Source organism: Clupea harengus, chromosome 25, assembly GCF_900700415.2.
Source record: "Clupea harengus chromosome 25, Ch_v2.0.2, whole genome shotgun sequence".
NCBI lineage: Eukaryota > Metazoa > Chordata > Actinopteri > Clupeiformes > Clupeidae > Clupea > Clupea harengus.
The window spans coordinates 7600730-7623664 of NC_045176.1; the positions used below are offsets into that span (position 1 = coordinate 7600730).

General features: G+C 41.9%; 1 protein-coding gene across 1 annotated transcript in view; it reads right to left on the bottom strand.

The window, feature by feature from the left end:
* Window positions 1-21396, bottom strand: part of stag1a (stromal antigen 1a) — a 42185-nt gene extending 20789 nt beyond the window's left edge. The window contains exon 1 of the mRNA XM_031562852.2: window positions 21232-21396. The gene's annotated coding sequence lies outside the window, so the exon portion shown is untranslated. The remainder of the gene's footprint in view (window positions 1-21231) is intronic.
* Window positions 21397-22935: the final 1539 nt, after the last annotated feature.

The following is a 22935-nucleotide window of genomic DNA, read 5'->3' on the forward strand; positions in this document are numbered from 1 at the left end:
AATAATAATAATAATAATAATAATAATAATAATAATAATACTTTAAACTTATAGCGCTTTTCTAGGTACCCAAAGACGCTTTACATAGGGCAAAGACAAACAAAACAAAACAAAACAAAAAAATTAATTGTGCATTCTCAGTGTCTGTTTTTTTTTCATTAATACATTTCATATAGGTGTGAGAGCAATCTGTCGGTGTGTTCTTAAATATTTTTTTTTAAACAAAGTATGTGTGCACATGTGTGGTTAGAAAATAGATGGGTGATGACCGCAGCATTATTAGGCAACAGGCAAAGTGTGACAATTAAACAGAGTTAGCAGTGAGCTAACACACATAACTAACAAAGTCACCTGCCTTTGCTTTTGTTGTAGCGAACTAATCTCTTCAAATCTTAAAGTAGGTACTTCAATGAGAGGAAGACGACGATGAACTGAAGCAATGCGATTAACTGAAGTTTATTCAATCTTGCAGACTTCCATCCTATTCGAGCGGTGGTCCATGGAGCATCTCTGCCAAAAATCATTGCGCTTACTTTTTATACTACAATTCCTGTTAGGGCTCAACGATTTGGGAAAATAATCTAATTGCGATTTTTTTTCCCCCAATATTGCGATTGCGATTTAATATGCGATTTTTTTTATTTTATCCTCTTTTTTTCCCCAACAAAACGTAATGAATGATTTAAATATGACCAACACAATATTAGATACATTTAGTGTAAAATATTCTTTCCCACATTTTACATTTTTATTGAACTGCTCATTACAGAAACAAGAACAAATCGGTGGCTTTGCCACTGTGCATTTAAGTAATTTAAACAAAGTCATTGTAAGTATAAACACAAGGCATGCTTTTTTTAAACACTGTGTGCAAAATTTACCATCTTACCATCTTTTTTTTATACCACGTTGTAATCACGCACGTTGCGTTAGAAAATCGCGTTTTTATCACAAATGAAATTAATCGTTCAGCCCTAATTCCTGTCGTATTAGCACTATGCTTTTTCAGTCAAAAGCTACACACTTATCCGAGTTAAGTCAATCACAATATTCTGCTCACTTATTGCTCACTATGACCACTCAACTGAAAACATTTCCACTATTCAATTTCATAACTGACTTTTGATGTAGTTAGTGTCTCATGCAAAGTTTATGCAGTTGTTCTGACACAAACAAATGTGCCATAGGTGGTTCTCGGGCTTTGGATAATTTAACTGAGGTCAGCTGTTGGCTTGTAACATTACTTAATGTACTGCTAAATACCAGCCGACTTGCTGCCATTCTGCTATTAAGAAAAACCATAATCCCCCTGATTGCAAGTCTCCACTATAAAGTGATAGGACAGGAGTTTTATATTAAGACAGCAGTTACAGAGTAAACAGGAGATAAGTGTTTTATCATAAATACCAAAACTCTGTAACATCAGTAACAGCTAGGTAACTTATGTGTTGACTGGTATTTCACAAAGCTATCGACAGCTAGCTATCTGGTTTGCGGAGTTGGTTTGTCGCTACTTGAATTGGTAATTTGCTTATTACAAACCAAAATGAGAGAGACAAATGTTTGTGATTTAAATGTTGAAGTGTATTGTAGGATCCTAAAGGTTAAACATGAACCGATATGTACACAGACAATTACATTAGTGCTTGCAAACAGCTTAAACAGCACATGTTAAGCGGCTAGCAGCTTGTTAGTAGCTAATTTACAGTTGCTCGCTAGTGAACTAACAAGTGAGCCACTTCGATTTACCTTGTCATGTTGAATCACCTCAAACTAAATATCTTCTGAAATATGGCCTTTAATTAATCCACACAATGACAGACTGACCCACACTTTCACAAAACCTCTCAGTCTTCACAAACATTATTTAACCCCATCTCTCTATGCATACAGATATTTACACAGTATACATATTTCATACCCATGGAGCAAATCAATCATCACTGCCCCATAGCCTCTCTGCCAGTTCACCCTCCAAGGGCTTAAAGGTTTAAGTCAGACCGGTGCTGAAGGCTGAAACAGTCAACTTTCGCATCAAGCTTTGCCAGTGATGCCATAAAACGTCCCCAAAGCCACATACTGAGACCCATTCTTCTCAAGCCACAACACTTTGGCCTAATATTTCAACATCTGAGAAGATATCCAAGGACTCTGAACTCCTGATTTGCTTTGTTTCACCTGACTGCCTGAATGGAAATGGTTTATTGGGGGATATCACTTGCGCAACTAATAACGTTGGTCGATTGTGTATAACACCCAGGTACATTCCACACCTTGAATCTTGAGCCTTGGAACACATTGAGTGAGATAAGATGGACAGATGGACAGATGGAGGTGATAATCTTTATTAAACTCATTAAGGTGTAATTTATTTTTTTGGTTACTCTAAATGACTGTTAATGAGCAAATCAGCCATCTTACCAACCTTTTTTCTGTTGTTTAATTGACGATTACTTGTTAAAATGTATGTCTGAATTATGTATTTGATAATGATACCCCGAGCAAAGAAAATTATTTTTATTTTTTTATTAAACTCATAAAGATGGAGCTTTCTTCAGTTGCAGCGTTGATCCTGATAGACATGGAATTTCCAGCTCCTTTGATATTTAGACGTTTAATCATTTTGTTTTGTTCTCAAATAGGCCGACACCAAACAAAGACCATTGCCTTGTTCAGTTTCAAATAATATGTAAAAGGATCTTATTTAAGTTTTCAATTAATCTCCAATAATTTTTCAAAAGAAGGGGGAGGTAAATTAGTCTCATTCAAAAGATTTCACACTCACTACTACCTTCCAAAAAAACAAAAAAAACAAACACACACACAAAAAAAAAACAGAACCCCAGCCCACGTGAGGAATCCATGGAGATATTTGACAGATAGATGGTGTACTCCGGCAGCGTGAGCCCCGCAGCCCTGCGCGCCTGCCGCCTCCCCTCGCCTCGCACTGCTCAGCCAATCCAATCACATGCACAGCTTATGACCTACCCACCGTTGCCATGGCAACGCCTGCCTTCTGCAGTACATGTCATGCATGTTAAGTGCCTTACAGTAAAGAGCTGCGCACGCGTGGAGGCGACTCACCCCCCCCCCCCCCCTCCTCTACCACCATGTCTTCCCATATGCAAACATGCGCACACGCACTCATACACACACACACACACACACACACACACACACACACACACACTCTCTCACAGACACACACACACACACACACACACACACACACACACACACAGGAGTGTGTGATTAGTCTGTGGCAGGTCACAAATGACAACAGAGACAATGGTGAGGCCGACGTGAACAAAGAAGGAGGTTATTCTGCGTCTCCATTACAGGCCGTATAAAAGCTGGCAATGTATGGGCCTATTCAATAATGACCGGGGTTTATCAGATAGAGGATATGACCTTAACGTTTCTGACACAGCAAGTAAGACAGCAAAACATACAGGAACAGAAATAACACTACAATGACTCATGGCTCCTGAAGGGTTTAAAGAAATAGCAGTAGGCTGTGTTATTATAGCATTTAAAGCTAAACCAAAAATAAAGATATGTTTTCTAACTTACAGTATATATATAAATTACAGTATACTATTTATACATAGGCTTAGATATATTCATATTGCAAAGATGCTATCTTGCAGAAATGCAGGATTCTTTCATCCTTGTTAAATATAAGCTATATTTAAAAATATTTAGAAATCCGGGATTCTTTGTTGTTGTTCTTTGTTACGTGAGTGGGTTCCTCTCCGTCGACTGAGGAAATGCAACTCTATTCTTAAAAAATAATTAGGCTAGCTCTATGAATTTTTTACTTGAATTTTTTTAACTGCATCTTTTTTTGAGGTCCCTAAGGATGTCATCTTTTGATGATCTTTTGATGAGTGGTGGGCAACAGCAGGAGAGCGCATCAGACAGGATGACAATTAGGCCGTTGAGAATTATAGAAGAAGCCATGGACCACTGCATTTGTAAAACACAGCACAGATCTCAAACCGCAGTTGGATGTAATGATTGCTCAGGAATTACAACCATTACAAATGTGAAAAAGAAAAACCACACTGCTTGTTTCTGCAGAGCCTGTGTGACACGTCAGCTGAGTCAGCCTTCCGCTCTTATTTGTGTGTGGAACTGCAGCCTTACCCTGGGAGACTGTCAGCGCAGCGTAGCTGGGATAGCGCTGCCTAAAGCCTGTTTCATCACATCAGTGGAATGATGCGAGCAGTGAGCTTAAGGGCTCTTTAATGATCCCTACACAGATGGACTGGGCTCAGCCAGCCTAAGAACACAATCATTTTCTCTTTTTAATCTACCCAGCAAGACTTCTGCAGTTGCTGAGGGTGCTTGTGTGTGTGTGTGTGTGTGTGTGTGTGTGTGTGTGTGTGTGTGTGTGTGTGTGTGTGTGTGTGTGTGTGTGTGTGTGTGTGTGTGTCTGTGTGTGCGTGTGTGTGTGTGCTTGCATGTGCACGTGCAAACACACGGGGGAGAGGCTATGTCACTAAAAAATTCAGCCACAATAGAGAAAGAATCCCCAGTTGTATCCTGCTCAGATTTCCTTTTTTTATAACCTGTCTTCTTTTTTTTTTTACGCAGTCACACAACGGAATCTGTCTCTTTTTACACCTCGACAGGTTCTCGCTAATGACCTGAGTTCTCTCTCCTCTCTGAGCTCACAGTCCAAGGGGGAATAATGACTATAGTCTAAGGATTGATCACCCACATCTCAAGGCTATAATTCCTCCACTGCAACGAATGTGAATACCCACTAACAGAATCAATTTAAGGTGAGCGGAGGACCCACCACACACCACAGGCAGCCAATGTGCAGATAGAGGCAAAGCCAGTTGGACCACGTTCTTTGCAATAATGGCAAAATCTAAAACTGACTGTGGACAGTCAGTTTCTGTTTGTGTTGTGCTCTTTTGAATTCCCCCTCATGAAAAGACGGGAAAGAAATGCGGCCAACCGAAGTTCCACTGTGAACTAAACCTGGGATCGGTAATGAATTGTTAAAAAATGCTCCTCTTGAACTCCTCGAATCAGTCTTTGAGGACGACACACTGCAGGGGCTCAAAATTTACATTCACATTAAGTCATTTAGCAGACGCTTTTGTCCAAAGAGACATACAAGGGAGAGAACAGTCAAGCTACGAGCAATAGAGACATAGTGTAACAATAAATACTATTTTACATAGGAAATAGAAAAAAAGTGCAGGAATGTAACTGCTATAAGTGCAAGTTAAGTACTAATAGAAGTGCTAGTTAGGAAGGGAGCAAAAAACAGCTGAGGGTACATGTTTAGAAGATTCTGGAAAGACTGAAGAAACCTAAACAAACCCAATTAAACTGTGACAACCTATGCAGCAACACACTGCTCATTTATCGGTTTGTTTATCCATAGAAAAAAATATCCCTTGAGAGGCTCTTTCAAAGCAAATGTTTCCTGGGTGTGAGAAATTGGAATCTATTTGCATACTACGGCTGAAGAAGATTTCTGATCACTTCAATACTACTATACATGCCTGGAATAAATCATACAATTGGAAGCATGGAAACATTAATCCTTCAGATTAAATGGTTTAGAAGTCTCCTACGATCAACAACTACTGTTAAAAAAACAAGCTGGAAAGGGTAAGCTTTGTGTCTGTAGCCTGGGCTGCTGAAATGGCTGTGAGACCTGAGGCTGTGAACCTTTCACTGGTGTGAGAGAAAAGGTCCATTCACCTGAAAGAAAGGAATCTGATTCAGGGGAGATGGGGCTGGGGGGGACAGTGAATTGGTCAGGAAAATGACTACTGTTAGGCCAGCACTCAACAGCAGGGGACCTGACATAGGGGAGTGACACTGAACAGCAACAATACCCTCAGTGAACTAAGGTCACAACCATCATTTACGATTCTCTTTCGGTCATCTCACCCGGCATCTCACCGTTGAAAGATCTAGAAAGTGCCTGCCGAGCCAGTTGACTGAAACAGGCCCAAGGCAGAGTTGCAAGGTAATGCATCCTTAGGTACCCATCCGCAGAACGGCATGCGCCAAAGGGGGGCGCTGTCACGTCCGGGCAGTAAAGCCTAAATGTGTCGGAGCTCGTCCAGCGTGCAGCAGAGCACACATCAGACACAGACAGGGACCCTAGAGTGCGCCTTGGCAGACAGAGGGGGCTGTAGCCCTTTGCTTGTATAGGCCTCTACAGGCCAATGAGACAGCCTCTGTTTGGATGAAGTCCAACACCACATCGGGTTGACAATACAAACAAACAGCTGATCACTTCTCTTACTCCACTTTAGGTCATATGTAAGGGATAATGTATAGTCCGGCGGTCATTATCGAAAAATGAATCCCAATGGGACGAACAGGAACAACAGTCTTGTTTCGTCCTGAAGGGATTCATTTTTTTTATAATGACCGTCGGACTATACATTATCCCGCTTATTATACTGTTACTTGCCAGATGAATAGAAGACATTCCTCCAAAATACCTCTTTTTAAAGATTTAGTTGCTGTTTCGTGATTTCCGCTAAGAAAAAATTGTTTCAGGTGTTGTGTAGCAACCCATTACTTGCTGACTTCAAGTTAAATAACTTTCCGTTACGTTAAATGACCGCACTATTTGAGGAATGAAATGATGTGAATTAGAAGCACAAAACCCGTTGGCTATGACAGCGGTCATTCATTTTTGGCACCGGTGAATATAAAGAAATATCAGACCTGTGAACGTTGGGGTGGCCCATTCAAATCAACTGAACCTTTTGCAAGATTCTGAGGAGCCGTATAATAAAGGGTCCTAATGGCACTTTGAATGGTAACAATCAAATTCTGAGGGTAAGCCTGCTGAGCGTATGATAAACCTTTCACAGGCTAGGCCCATAAAGCTCAGATTGGCGGGTGAAGATGAAAAATCTCCGCCCTCGGTGCAGCCTGCCAGAGTGCAGCAGCCCTGGTGATTCACATGGGCTATCACTGTAGTGTGGTTCATTCTCACTTGGACATGATGGCCCTGGAGATGTGGACAAAAGTGTTTCAGACGCAGGAATACAGCAAGGACTTTGAGGTAATTGATCCCGAGGTGAAAGGGGCCACACCCAATCTACCCCTCTAGCAAACCACCCCAACCGGATGCAGATGCATCCATTGTCACTACTTTGCGTATCGTATGGCAACTCTTTCCATCAGTGCTCCTGATGTAGACAGAGTTCCCACTGTCTTAGCGCATGCAAACATTCCACCATCACGCCCACTCTACAGTTTAAACGAGAAAAGGGGCTGAGGCGGAGAGTGGCTATCCACCGTTGAAAATCCCTAATAAACAATAATCCCAGTGGCACTACGTTTATGACAGTCCGACATGTCCGCAGATGCTGCGAGCAACACAGAGTCCACTTCCTGGAGAAACAGAGGCTGCTCTGTCTCAAGGGAGCAGTCGCTCATGTCCCCGGCTAGCTCAGCAGAGGGAGTTAGCTGGTTAGCCCAAGCCTTGCTAGCCACGCCGTCAGCTTCCTCCTGGTCCGAGAGAGGCTGCTCCAACATCGGGTCTGTGACGAAGCACTGGTCACTCCCCGTGCTAAGGTCGCCCACTGGCTAAGACGGCGCATGCTATCAGCAAGGTCAGCACCTGCTTAACACGTGGGGAGCCGGGGCAGACTGGTCACATGGGGTCTGTGTCGCTGGCAGCGATGCCAACGCTGCAGCCACTGGGGGAGGGGTGCGGAGGGACCTTAACCTTCTTAGCGGGCGTTTTCTGTCAAGCCTGCATCACCGGTAAGCGTGGATCAAGGAAATAGAAACAGAGGAACAGAGGCTGGTAAGCTGGAGAAGTAGGCAATAACTGGTTAGCTGGTATAGTAGGTCGCTAGAAAAAGGGCTGGCAAGCATAGGATGGTAAGCATCACACTGTCTATGAAGCAAATTGGACACCTGGTGAAAGAGTGGTAGCTTATTCCTTAGACAGTTAAGTCAAAGCTTCCAAGAATATGCAACGCCAACCTATAGGGCTTTTGAAGGGCACGGCGAATGAAGAGGTGAAGAATGAGAGATTGGGTCTGTGCAGTAGGTTTTGGAAGGAGGAGGCTCATTGCATTGACCAATTAGCCCAGGCCTAGCAAACAGTGTGGCCCAGAGTGAGATGTCGAGCGTGTCGACCGAAAGATAACTCAGTGTACCCTGAAAAGATAAAGTAATGCAAGGACTATGGGGAGAGCCTTAGTTCATACTTATGTGTAGTTTGCAGGGAATAGGAGGTCTGTGAATATTTTCCCATCCTGGGACAAGGATGTTGGCTGTTAGGTAGTTAGATCAGTAGGCAGAAACCCCTTCCTACCACTTCAATATGGAACTTGAGTTTTACAGCCTACTACTGACACCTTCCAGGATTAGATTCATGTATATTTACCAGATCACTGTTTGGTCTAGAATCTTGCTAATTGTACGCTTAATGCAAACAAAACCTACAATGGCAGAACTGGTGAAATTTGCTCTACTTACAATGGAGGGCAAAACAATATCCATTATACCACAGTAGAACTCAAACTCAGTGTGTTACAATGGAGAGTTCTAATCCATGTGATTATGAAGTCTGATAAGAACATACCATATAAGAAATTAGAAATTAGAAATGTGTAGTTTGTCGTCACACTGCTAACCCACTTTAGATATGTAACCTTCAACTGTAACAATCATTATATACAACATATTTCAGCCTTCTTGTCTATTTGACTGTCTGGTCAAAGATTCTGTTACGTCCTTATTAATTTAGTTTTAAAGCAGCATAACGAGATGCTAGCGGCTAAAACTAGCAAAACCTCTTGAAATGTGCTTACTTAGACACTATGACAAACTAGTTAGTCAACAACTGTCCTAACACAGTCAAACATCAAGCAAGTGCAACACAAGACAAAGCAAGACGGCAAATAAGCTGCATACTAGTTCGGCAGACAGTAGAAACCGGGCGGCTTGAGGGCAAACCTACATTACGCAGTAATATGCCTACGGACCCTGGTATGGCAATGGCAAGGCAAAACCTTGCACACACCAACAGTTGCACAGTTAGGGGTCACATTCCTATCTTCCCAGGGTCCTATTTTCCCTAGTTGTACATAAGTGCTCTCCCAGGGTCCTATGTTCCCTAGCTCTTTATAGCACATAATAGGAACCTGAAAATGATGTTCCCCAGCTCTGTATTCGCTTATGACAATATGACAAGGGGCTGTTGTTGTGTTTTGAAGCCTTGTTCCAATAAAAACTGGATAATATTTATAAAATATTTGAACTTGAAATGGGTCAAATTTCCCCCGATCGCAATGGGAAGGTTAATGTGTAATACAAATTTTTTTTTAATTAACTAATTAATGTCACATTTCGAAATTCATTAATCTAGATTAATCGCGATTAAAAGTTTGTTTTTCTTCTAAAGACTACATCTTATAAATGATCGAGTAATCACTTCAGACAGCGTGTATTTTAGACACTGTTGTTTAATTATTTTTTTTTAAACACAAAACTACACAGAGCAATTTGAATAACCTCAGTCAGCCCACCGTCCTCAACTATGTTGATGGGCCCGACAGTCACCGGCAACCCAAACTGCTAAAGCGTTGGTAACCTTTTCATGGACTGGTCTAGTTATTTTCCTAGAGAAGTCGTGGAGTGTGGGTTGGCGACCATGTAACCTGGGACTGCTTTCTGTCGGGTTCTTTGCATTAAGGTGATAACTTAAAGACGAGCTGCTTCTGTGATAGCTAAGTTCATCTTGACAAATGCTACATACAACTTTAGTTTTGTCGATTGTTCTGTTATTTTGCCTCTTAAACAGAAACTTCCCGCCCAACAATCCTTCAGCTCTCTCCATCTTCAACTACAGTCTCGGTCTCTCCTATCTAACTGACTGCAGGCATGTTTCGTGTCAGGGGTCAACGCACACCGGAAGTAAACAAAGTTGTGTTAACTGCGTTAAAATATATTATCGCATTAATCTCGGCCACAATAATCTCATAGATTAACGCGTTAACTTTGACAGCCCTAGTAATACCAGAATATTGAACCGGGGAACTTAGGACATTGGGAACATTTAGGACTCTGATGACATTTATAGTACCCTGGGATATGTTAGCTATGGTACTGATAAGAGGATTTTAACATGCTAACTAGTGTTTTTTGGCGATATAGCGGTTCCATGGCAATGTTCCGAAGGCCCATTATTCCGACAGCCCGCTGTTCCGAAATTGTGAGCACAGTAACGTGAACCACTATAGCCGACATGCACATCCCAATGAATCACACAATCATAAACATATAAATGCATTTATTTCACAAGCATGAACTTTAATTCATAATACTATTATACACACATGGCATTTGCATCGCAAAAATACTTTTATGATTGCCAACGCATGCATGCTTTGTCAGTGCTTGACAAGATCTGCATAATGTCCTGCGACAATCTGCCGGTGATTTCCTTTGCATGAGTGGTAGCCTACCCTATATTCAAAACCAGAGTAGGCTAAGTTAACAAATATTGCCTAGGAAAAGTTATAGGCTATGCGTGATAGCCCGGTGAGCGTCTCCGCTGCGCAAACTAAATGCTATCTGTGTTTTGTGCCACTTAAAATATTTCGGAATATTGACTATTTTTCGGAATATTGAGATTTCGGAATATCAGGCTTTCGGAACACTGGGCCGTCCCCGATATAGCATAGTAGTGCTGTAAAATCTTTTCTTGAATTCTCATTCTCTGGCCCGCCGAACTACATAGTGTAGCCTGGATGGCTAGTGGTAACGACAGGAGTGTTTATATGTCCTTCACATGACCAAATACTTTCATAATGAATTTGAAGATGATGCCAAAGCTAACATACCTCAAAATGTGGTAAATACTTGCACACTGTAATTTTGTATTCCTGCATAAGAGAAGCTAACCTGAAGAATCAGAATCCCTGCCCAGTGGGAACCAATGTTGCATGGGCACTACAGAAGGAGGGATGGGCATGGTGATTTTGTTATGTTGAGGCCCAGGCTAAAACATGGTCCATGTTTTGTTATGTTGAGGCCCAGGCTAAAAGATGGTCCACGTTTTGCATGTCCTATGCCCTGTATAAACCCCCATTTCCCTATCATGTAGCAGTGTAATGTGCTGTCAGCTTTTCAAAGGGCGTTCAAGCAAATAATGTGTGTGGCCTTATGAAAGGATCCTCATAAAACAATAAACTGTTACCAGGACTACAGGATAATGTTCCCTTGAACTTGCTAAGCTATGCTTTGAGAAATACTGGCATAATTAGGGCTGATCTGACACAGTTCATTCCAATAAAAGGCTTCACCTTACATATAGTGTAGTTAGGCATTACATTAAAAGTAAGCACAGATTTTCCTTTGACTCTTTTTTTATTTCATTTGGGGAGATCAATGACATTTTTTTTTTTTGAAGTATCCAATTAGATTTTTTGATTTGAAGAACAGTTTGAAGAAATGTGTCCTTGGGGCCTTGCTGCATACCTGATGTGCGCCTGATAGGCTCATCACCACCTGCTGGGCCAAACTCTCCTGTGCTTGACAAGAACAAAGGTACGTATAACTAGCCATTGACACCTTTACATGCACCACCTCCATCCATACTTATGAGGATACATCTCAGAGGTATATAGGACTAATTGAGAATCTAACTGAGATTGAGAGCAGTTATAGCTCAGATATACTACTGTATTTTACTTTTGGCTTGACTTGTTTGTTATACTTGACCTTTGTTGCTGTATGTTATCATGTAAGGCTAATATTTTCTCGTTGGTCCAAGACCACTGACTTCCCATTAAACAAAGACAAACATCACAAAGATTTTATCAGTGTTATGCAAAGCATAAGTGCTGATATAAAGAGCATGTCAGAACAGACCATACATGATCAAAACTAACAACAAAGCCTTTGCATATTTAAAGTGAAGGAAAGACCCAAAAAGTCCACACTACCAAAAGATATCGCACCATAACTATTCCAGTATGGCTGAGCATTTTGTTTTGTCTGAGCATTTTGCCAACCATTTCTGCTTTAGTGCACCCCGTATGTTCAATAAACCTTTTGGTTTTAAAAGCCATACTTACACCATTTATGATTATAGAAGTTCACTGATTATGATGCTAGTCGAATTTTCCCTAAAGCTAACACTAATAATAGATAAGAGTACTAGGTGGTTAGTAAGAATGCACTGAGTTTGTTTAAAACTGTTCCCGTGTGCTGTGTAAAACTTGCACTGGTCTTTCCTGAAGGCAATACAGTGATTTAGTGTGTGTGGTGGGTATGTGATTACAGTATGTTTAATTTCGCCTTTGGGGTTTAGCCTCGTTGCTTTTCTTCTGTAAACAGATTAAATGCTGCTATGTGATTACGTTTACTTTTAGGTGGGCATGTGGTGTTCTAAAAGTTGATTTATCATCACTGTCTACACCAGTCTTAGCTCAAGCCTTCACATTCACTCAGGATCTCAGCTGCAATAAATTATGGAAATCTCATGTCAAGTGATATCAAGTCTTCCAGTGAATCTGCTATGCCAAACGCATTGCAAGCAGTCGAAGCTACGTGGCTCTCATGCAACATGCCCTTATGAATGCCTTCTTCCATGTTAAGCCATCATGTTTCAGGGAGGCAGGTGCTAAGTGACGTAAGTGAACACTATGCTATTTCTGCCTTAGGCAAAGTGGAAACATACTCTATCTTTCAGCTGGCTGTCACTGGTCAACTGTAAGAACATACTGTACTACCATGTGAAGATGGGATCAGGAGGACAGTGCCAGAAAAGCCTGGGAGAGAGAGTCATGGATATGTTGAGACCAAGGGTGTAACGATAGACACATTTCACGATTTGGTACGGTTCGGTACAGTAGCCTCTTGATTCGATACTTTTTCGATGTAACAAAGTTACAGTTGAGGCTACTAAATTACGCAAATTTGTATTATACAGCCTTTACACTTAGGGTACAGTCCACATAAATAAGCATCTATTTAGGATGAGACCAGGGGTGCAAAACAACCTTTTTGGTTTACCGGCCATTTGAAAATTTGAAAATGTTTACCAATAATTTTTTAAATTTTGTAATATGTTAATAGTAAATATTACATACATCAGTATACAGAAAGTCTATCAAAGTCTATCAAAATGTGTATGGGAACATATTTTACTCTTGGAAACATAATTTACAGATATCACTTTAAGAAGCTTTTGAAGACCCAACTCTTCAGAGAGCACCTCCCCTCCTAACTGGCACTTCAACTAGTGCTTAACTTGCACTTACAGCAGTTACATTCCTGCACTTCTTTTATTCTTTTCTATTTTTGTCTTTCTATTTCTTATGTAAAGTAGTATGTATTGCTACACTAGGTCTATTGCTCGTAGCTTGACTGTTCTCTCCCTTGTACGTCGCTTTGAACAAAAGCGACTGCTAAATGACTAAATGTAAATGTAAATGTAAATTACTGTTATGCAGAGAACAGGTAGGGCAGTTGATAAAGAAACATTAGCAGCCCCAAGGTCCTGAGTCCAATACCTGAGCCATAATGCTGAAGTCTAGGCCATATGTTTCTTGTACTTCCCCTTTGTTAAATAAAATAGACTGCTACATTCATGAACGCCAAAGTGAGCACAACAGCGATTTTGGGATACAAATTCCCCTGTAAATGCCCCAGCACATGGCCAGCTTCATCCCTTATTTATAAGCTCATTCAAAGACATGGTATTCAAAAACACCTGTACTTCTCCACAACCAGATATACAGCTTAAGATGCATTGTGCATCCATTTATATTGTCAAACGTTTGAGTGCTTTGCTGCTAACACGTTTGCCCATCATGGGTCATGGATCAAAGCAGAGAAATTATATTAATGATTTTATTAACTTAAAGGTTAATTTTAGGATTTTTCCTCCTTCTTCAATTTCAATTCAAATCAATTGCATTTGTTTATTTAGTGCCATTAAAACTTGACTTTGTCCCAAGGAACTTTATAGAGGCCTGAACCCCCTAGAGCAGGCTTGTCACAGTAAAAGGTTGTATTTTTTTCACAGTGCAATGGTGGGATACACAGTACTATGCAGGATATCACATCTACAGTAAGATACTGTTTCAATGTACAAATCACAGTAAAAAGAAAAAGTGCAGATTTCACACAAATAGCAAATATTAGACCTTATGACCAGCTATAAGACCAAAGAATCTAAAATTCAGGCAGATGGCGAGAAGACCCTGCTATGAACGAACGAATGAATAATAGATTAGTAGTTGCACATCAAACTGGTACTAGTAGCTGCAGATGTTTGACCCGTGTGTGGAGTTGTTTTATTGGATTGGGGCCGTACACTCGACTGGCCCCCACCCAGGAGGTGTCTCATCAAGCTGACTTGCCTCCAAATTCATTTTTAATTGCCACTTTAGCCAGAGGCCCACAGTCAAGACTACACCCAGAAGTGCGGGGAGACTGCGAATGCCTTTTGGACTGCATCACATCAGCCCTCCACAACCCCTTTTCTGTTGAAAAGCTCAGATTTTTTGCCTGTTCCTCTTTTTCCCCTTCTTTGTCTAGCCAATCTCTCTCTGTGTGTGTGTGTGTGTGTGTGTGTGTGCACGCGCGCTATGGGGCAGCAGCTGGTCTGTGTGTGTGCAACAGTCTAATAATCAGTGGAAGACTAAGGAGTACTGCTGGGAAATGGGATTTAAAGTGGCATGAGAGCCGTTGGCTTTTATTTGTGGGTATCACACAGGCGCAGACAGGACTCATCTATCTTCTGTACTCCAACATTTCCCCACTTTGCCAGTCCTACCCAGGCTATCCTCAGACCCATTCACACAGAGCCCCAAACAGTGTGTGTGTGTGTGGGGGGGAGAGACACAGAAGAAGCTGTGAAAGGCTTCAGCAGAGTGCCGCTACTCAGCATGGCTGCTGCGACGGTGTTCAACACAAAATGGTGACCAGGGAAGGGCCAGAAAAGGGCGGGGGGTTCCAGTATCCACACAACAGAGAATGACTGAGGCACTGATTCCCACTCTTTGCCCTCAAATCACCACATATCCTTGTATCACCTTTTTTCTTTCTCTTTCATCCTTCTTTTTCTCTTTCAATTCCCCTCTGACATTTGTTTTTAACAGGCAGAAGTTGCTGGTAAGATAATGAATGTGCACATGCTCAAACACTTCTCTGTTCCATCGCACACTGAAGAAAAAATAATTGGTTATCTCACAGCTGGCTCAAGAGGGCTGCAGAGGTGTCAGACTGGGCTGCCGGTGGTTAGTCTGCCTCTTTCCCCAACTCAGTCTGAGTTCACTTGGTAACACTGAGCCAGCCAACCAGCCCTTAATCTCTTAAACACTCGTAAACACCATCTCCCGAGGTTACCACAGGGCAAATGCACAGGCTTAGCATCTCAATCAGCCTTGCCGGATACTAGATGCTGAATCTGTTTGGTGTAGTCGGTGTTGTGAACTTGTTCAGGTTCTTTTTCACATTTTGGCCTTTGTTCAATTGGGACTGAGATTTATGGGCTGAAGCATAAAAATCACAGATTCTCTATAAAAATAAAGAAAGTAATAAAACAACAGTTGCAGAGCCCGTATACCGCTAATACTTGTAATGAAACACTGGGACGACCCAGATTTTTTAAGCATACTAGTCAGCCTTCATTTATAACTTCTAGTAAGCAGGCACAAGCTTTTCATCAATGCAATTCTTCCTCTCAGGAACCCAAACTTGAAGCAGTTTTTTCAATGCACACCACATAATTAAATATCATATTTACAGTAACTCATTTTGCTGACACTTTTACCTGAGCATTACTAACTGCCATCAGCCATCAGCATCTTTGAGTCCTTCCCAAGCCAAAACCATATTCTGCCAATCCAAGTCAATGTTCACCCGAGGGAACACAAACATTGGTAATTGTTTATTTCACACAACAAATTCCCACACTGTACAGGCTATTTGTGCAGGTGGCTCTTTCTCAGTCAACTCGCTACTTTAAATGGAGTGTGACTGAGCTCAGGACATCAAACACAAATCACTTCAGGCTTCTGTAATTACACACACAGGTACAACTGGGACAGACTGAGGGAAGACGGCTGCGGCACATCTGAATAACACTGGATGAAACACTCCTGCGGTGTTCAACAGTTTACACCCCTGAAGCTCGTCTGCAGCCTCGCCGCCAATCACCTGAGAACAATAGGCTGTGCTATTACTATTTCGGTACATTGTCCAGCTATTTCACTTTGTCACCTCTAAGAATGTGCTTTATGACCAAGATGACCTGCCTCAGAATACGCTCGTTGTAACGTACTGTGGAGTTAAATCAGTGAATACGCCCGTTGTAACGTACTGTGATTGTTTAGTTAAATCAGTGAATACGCTCGTTGTAACGTACTGCGTAGTTAAATCAGTTAATATGCCCATTGTAACGTACTGTGTATTTAAATCAGTGAATACGCCCGTTGTAACGTACTGTGTAGTTAAATCAGTGAATACGCCCGTTGTAACGTACTGCGTAGTTAAATCAGTGAATACGCCCGTTGTAACGTACTGCGTAGTTAAATCAGTGAATACGCCCGTTGTAACGTACTGTGTAGTTAAATCGGTGAAATCAAAGGTGTTGGTTCAAAGATGGAGGTCAGACAGAAGTAGCTTTTGAAGCTTTGGAATCAACAGTTAACAGATTCCCACTGGCTTACAGAGGCGGGTCCGTAGATCTGGCATAAAAATGTAACATTATTCTGACTTTTCTATTCACTACAAGCCATTCAACTGGAAAGAAGACACATTGTCATCAACAGCATTTGTGTCCGTGTAGAGCCTACTGGAACTTTAACTGCCTTCCAATCTTATTCAGTATAATATGGGTTAAAGCTCAAACTGCAGTTGCATTGGTGTTTAAAGCTGCAAGCTCAAGTGTCCAGACATTCATCCAATGTGGCCAATTCCAACCTGCAGAACAGCTTTAATCTGAATACTAATGTCTAAGAATGCAGTTAGTCAAAACTGCACACAGGAAGAAAGAAAGTCTGTGTCTGACGCAACAAGTCTAATTTAGAATAGGTCAGCGTCAACAATACAAAATACACAACCGTCATTAAAATCCCAATTAACATTTTAAAATCCTGAATACATAAAAAAACAAAACCAGTCAAGCTGAATAATTAGCTCAGCCATGACTATTCCACTGCCAACTGCTCTCTCTCTCTCGCTCTCTCCCTCTCTCTCTCTCTCTCTCTCTGTTGATCTTGCAGCTATGATAAGGACAAGGCCAAACAGCCACTCATAATTGCCTAAGGACTGCATTGGGCCTGTCAAGGCTGCAGCTCCTCATACTAACAGGAAAGACGTCTCCCAGAAACACATCATTTTTTGACTTGGTTGGCTACATGTTATTTATTACCACTGCAGCATTGAAAATGTGTGGGAGTTTGCAAACTCAGCCAGTGTGAGTACAGACAAAGCTGTGGCATTGTCTGTCAGTAGTTGTAAAGACCACTGCATTGATTTAATTACATGCTTTCCTCTATCACCCTTCATTTATAATGGACTACGTGCATTTCTTTAGAGAATTCCAGCATCACGATCATAATAATGTTGGGCACCTGTAAAAGATCAGCAAACAAGTAGGCTACACAATAAAATGGCACGTCCGGCCCTGGTGGATTCTAATCTGCTGTGTGGCAAACATAAATAAGCCTCTACAAGCAGGGATCCCATTTGCCCATACTGTGTTCATGAAAGACCAAATACCATTTATGTATGGCTTGTTCTGTGTGTGTGTGTGTGTGTGCGAGCCAAGGCAAGGCTATTTAAAGCTGTGTTTATGCACAGGCATGCAGGTCGCAAGTAACTGGCAGTAGCACACTCTGTATGAAGCTCATAGCAAGTTTTTAAAAAGCAAGGTCAGCTCCACAGAACAGTGGTTCATGTGTAGCCTGTCTTTGTGTGGTGAATAGTTTTGGACTTTGCATGGTGGGATTGGGTTGGCTATTCTCAGTTACACATTCTGTAATATATATATATATAAAAATAAAAAAAATGCACTTATTATTGTGAACCACTGGCTGTATATGTGTTTGGTTCCATTGTCTGGATGTTTCCAACCTGTATGTCTAAAACCAGGATAAATGTGCTGTTCTGTGGTGTGTGACTGAAGAATGACTTGACTTCCCCCTGTAGCGTTTCTGGCAACTGAGTTTCCTCGGAAGGCCCGTCATTTTATTCAATGCTGCTTCAACAGTCGTTTCATATTGAGAAATGTGCCAAAAAAAAATGAAACCTACCTCTAAACCTAACTCTAGCCACATTATGATTAGTGTGGCTAGAGTTCTGCCTCAGAATGTTGGTCTAGATGAATGGTCACAGGTCACACTGCACAACAATGGCCACTTATTTGTGCTGCGCATGATTGCAGTCTGAAGAACAGCTGGCAGGCTAAAACAACAGTGTGTGGCAGATCATTACGAGATGTTTGTAGGAGGGAGGGCGCTGACGGCAGCACAACAGTCACACCTCACAAGTGAACCAATTTACCTCAGAGAATAACACCCCCACACACCCCACACACATCCTCTGCTTTTAGAGGGCTTTGTGGTATGACAGTGAGCACGGGAGGTTTTGGGGGAAGAGAGGTTCTCATAGCCATCGTGTCATTGTCTACCTGTAGCGTGCCTATCATCTATCATCTGAAGCCAGTGTTCACTTTTGGAGGGACTGATCACAGGAAACAAATACATTTCACAAGGAAAGGAAAAGAGGACGGCGCTGGTAGAAAAATCAACACACACAGAAAGTGCTGGTTTTAAATACAAATTGATGCAATGATCAATAGTGGGGTTGCTGGATAAGTCCCTGCAGCTGTGAACATCATACTGAGCTCAATTGACTGAGTCAAAATACTGTTGAGGTTTTAATGGTCCTGACTGCCAACAAAAACAGAGGCACGCACGCTGATGTCATAACAGATCTTACAACGACGATCGCACGCTTACACACACATACACACACACACACACACACACGTGATGATAATGACGGGTCAGGTTAGACTTATGTGTGCTAGAGGAACAGTGTAATGGTGAACAGCTGGTCAGCTCCACACAGACCCAAACTCAGGTCTCACTGGAGCTGAAGGAGGCCCTGTTCCATCTGCCTACGACAGGAGACATTCGGCTTAAATCAGCGCACCCTCTAAGTGTGTGTGTGTGTGTGTGTGTGTGTGTGTGTGTGTGTGAGTGTGTGTGTGTGTGTGTGTGTGTGTGTGCGTGTGCAATCCATCCACACACAGGAACACACACCTCACCTCCAGTTCTCACCAGAGCGCACAGGCATGTGTCAGAAAAGGATCTGCTGCCATGACAGTGGTTTGTGGTCAAGTGTCAGATGGAATGAGCATTGGTCGGAGCGTGTAATTGACTCAGAACAATGTCAGTGGGAGAATTAAAGAGGCTACCCAAGACAGCCTTCCCAATGGAGCCTTCTCCAAAAAGGGCCAACAAAAATGAGTCAGGTTAGTTTTCAACAGCTCACATTTTTCCAGCAGTAATACTGCTGAAGACCAATATGTTAAGGCCAATGAGTTTGACCCTTTTAAGCAACACACTGCCTGCAGATGTCACAAAGTGGAAAGCTACGGAACGGCTTTGCTTGTGTCCATCCTACAACAAATGCTATGACTATTGGTATGGTATGAGCTCTGGTACTATGACTATGACTGCCACTAGATCTGATGGTTTCACTCACGGTCATCATTATGAAAAGGAGCCAATTATGTACAGTAGCTCGCCCAATTAAAATCCAAGTAAGTGTGGTGTTTGGTTATGCAGGGCCTGCTGCTGTGCCCTGTGGCGTAGCGCTCAAGTCACATGGCACCACAACCTGGGACATCCCTCCAGGGATGGAGTGTGGAATGTTGCTGCGTGTTCCAACAGGCTTCCATTTTTCCCAACTGTATGGTGAGCTACAAGAATGACAACATGCCATTACTGTCTTGAAATGCTGCTTACCAGTCCAGGTGACAGTTGCAGGAGAGTTTTTGAAAGAGGGGTACCAATTGAAACAGCTGTGCCTGCATGTTTATAAGGGACGTGCTGTACTATGCTATCACAACCAATAACAAGCCCGTCCCCTGAGAGTTAGGAGCTGTTCCATGAGAGACTGAAATCACTGTTGATAGGATTTTCAACTACAAGCCAGAGAAATAGGGTGTAAACTCTTTATTCGTCTTATTTCAATTAAGGAAGATATAAAAACAAATGTGAGGTGAGACATGGTTATTCAACATTTCAGTACCAAAAGGTAACGTGCCAGCATCGCAATGTTTGTGTAAACAAAGACTAAGCTGAAAATGTAACTGAAAATCTCAGAGCAGGACTAGCGTAGATCCACTTAAGTCAATTAGGCCAACATCTCCAGTCACAGGCAGACGTACATTCTTGCCTGCAGCCCATCCCCCTGCGCAGATTTCCCGGGTAAATTTACCATAAACATGTCATTTTTGCTCAGCCAAAAACTGTATCCTGGTAGCATTACAACACATATACAGAAACAATGGTTTCCAATACATTATCATCAGTTCTAGAATTAGTGTTTTGCCATGGCAACAAAGTCAACAACTAGGCTGTAAAAAAAAAATCAGAATATGGTCGCTGTCTATTTTATTTACATAATTCTTGCGACAACATGCCTGGAAATTGCTGTTAATGTGATTCGCTTTTTAACGTTATTCAATCGCTTTGGATGATACAATTATGCTACTTGAAAATAAACCCATTTAGAAAATCCACTGCTAAAAAGGCTTAGTTCCACGTATGCTTCGGCACAACGTTATATAATTAGCTCGCTAGCAGAAGCTACCCGACACTGTACAATGCGGCTCTACCAGCCAGACAAGGCAATGCATAGACTTTCTATTATTGCACGTCTTCCACTAACGTTAGCTAAACAAACGTCTCATCCCTATGATTTGATGACAAGACAGAGAACACAAAGAAATAACTGCTGCCTGGCGCTGTCCCCACAGAATGTTAAAGTCAGACGTGTTGCGAGAGTGGCCCGACGAGAAATTCTCGCATATACAGATAATGTAACGGGGGAAAAGAAAGCATTCGCTTCTTCAAGCCTCCGTGTACCCATCCCCCACCAGTTCTCTTTGCCTGTCCTCCATCTTTAATCTGCACCCCATCAAGCTTTCCACAGTACCAAAAATGCCCCAAACCGAAAAAAACTTACCTTTGTCGGTCATTGTTGTATTGATAATCGACTTTGGAGTTAAAATTGCAAAATATTTTTTTTAGTTTAAAGATTTTTTAATTGAAATTTGGACCGAGAATAGGACCGCGCCTTTCAGAAGAGCAGCAATCCTAAGCCGCCATCTGGTGGCATTTTCCTCAATCGAATGGCGGATGGCGCATTTACAGACCGGGACCAGAGTGCCCTCTGGCGGACACAAAGTAGTGTAGCAGAGGAGCACCCCGAGGGCGGGGGAGTGGGGGGTGGTGGGGCGGGGATCCTAATGAAGGAGCTGAGTCCTGTACATCAAATCATTCTTTCTCTCTAGAACTCATCTTAAAAACAAATTAAACTGTGGGTTTTTAAATATATTGAAGTTCCTGTTTTGTCTGGTTTAGCCATTTTAACAACTGAATTTGTGTATTCCTTTGATGAGAGGAGGCAGGTAGTAACCACCGAGCACATGAGTTGATCATCTGTATATTTGCTTTCTGTGTATAAAGATGCTTAGTGGAGTGTTTTGCTTCTGTTTTTCTATTTGATTTTATATTTTATGGTGATCTGATTGTTTTGTTTCTGTTTTCTATTTGATTTGATATTTTATTGCGATTTAATTGTACAGCACTTTGGTCAACGTGAGTTGTTTTTAAATGTACTTTATAAATAAATTTGACTTTGACTTTGCCATTATCCCATTGTGCACTTGGCAGCAAGAGCTGAGCAGCATAGCCGTTCACAGTTCTGTCACTTTTAGTGACTGGAAAAGAAACAGCAGTTCATAATAGGAATTCATTCACATGTGAAATATTTATGTGCACTGCTTTCAATGACTTTTTAATCCCCAAAACATCTAAGAGCCTCATTAGACTTCATTTATCACTGACCCACAACATCAGATTAGAGCTGAAGTGAAAGCCTTGTGGGTTCTAGGACCATTATCATCTGTCACATATTCCATCTGCACACCCACACACACACACACACACACACACACACACACACACACACACACACACACACATACACATAAAGAGCTGCATCCAAATGAAATTAAACGTTGACAAATCACAAACAGCTGATGTTTAAGACAATGTTAATACACAATTAGTAAGAGTATTATAACATTTATTTTCAAACAACCCATCAAACTTCTCTTTCTTTGTTGTTTTCAGAGTACACATAATCCAATTGCTTTTATTTCAATTGCTTTACTCCAGAATTATTGGCCCTTGTGGCAAACTCATGGGAAGATTCCAACTCGGAAGGGACGGAACACAGAGATAAGGACTCCACAGACGGACACAGCCCCTGCTATTGTCTGGAGTGGCGTGGCCTGCACTGGACATCTCTGCAGGCAGGGATCGGAGGGGTGTCTCTGTGTGTGTGTGTGTGTGTGTGTGTGTGTGTGTGTCCGGTGTGTCCGGTGTGTGTGTGTGTGTGTGTGTGTGTGTGTGTGTGTGTGTGTGTGTGTGTGTGTGTGTGTGTGTGTGTCCGGTGTGTCCGGTGTGTGTGTGTGTGTGTGTGTGTGTGTGTGTGTGTGTGTGTGTTGAACTGAGATGCGAGACCCCAGTGCTCTTCTTCACCTCTGTTATGTTGAACATGGCCAATGTTTTCCCCATCACATTGACATGTGCATACTGATTGTTTTTTTTTAAGCTAGAAAGAAAAAAATGTGCATGCAGTTCCCCAACAGGTGTACCTTCC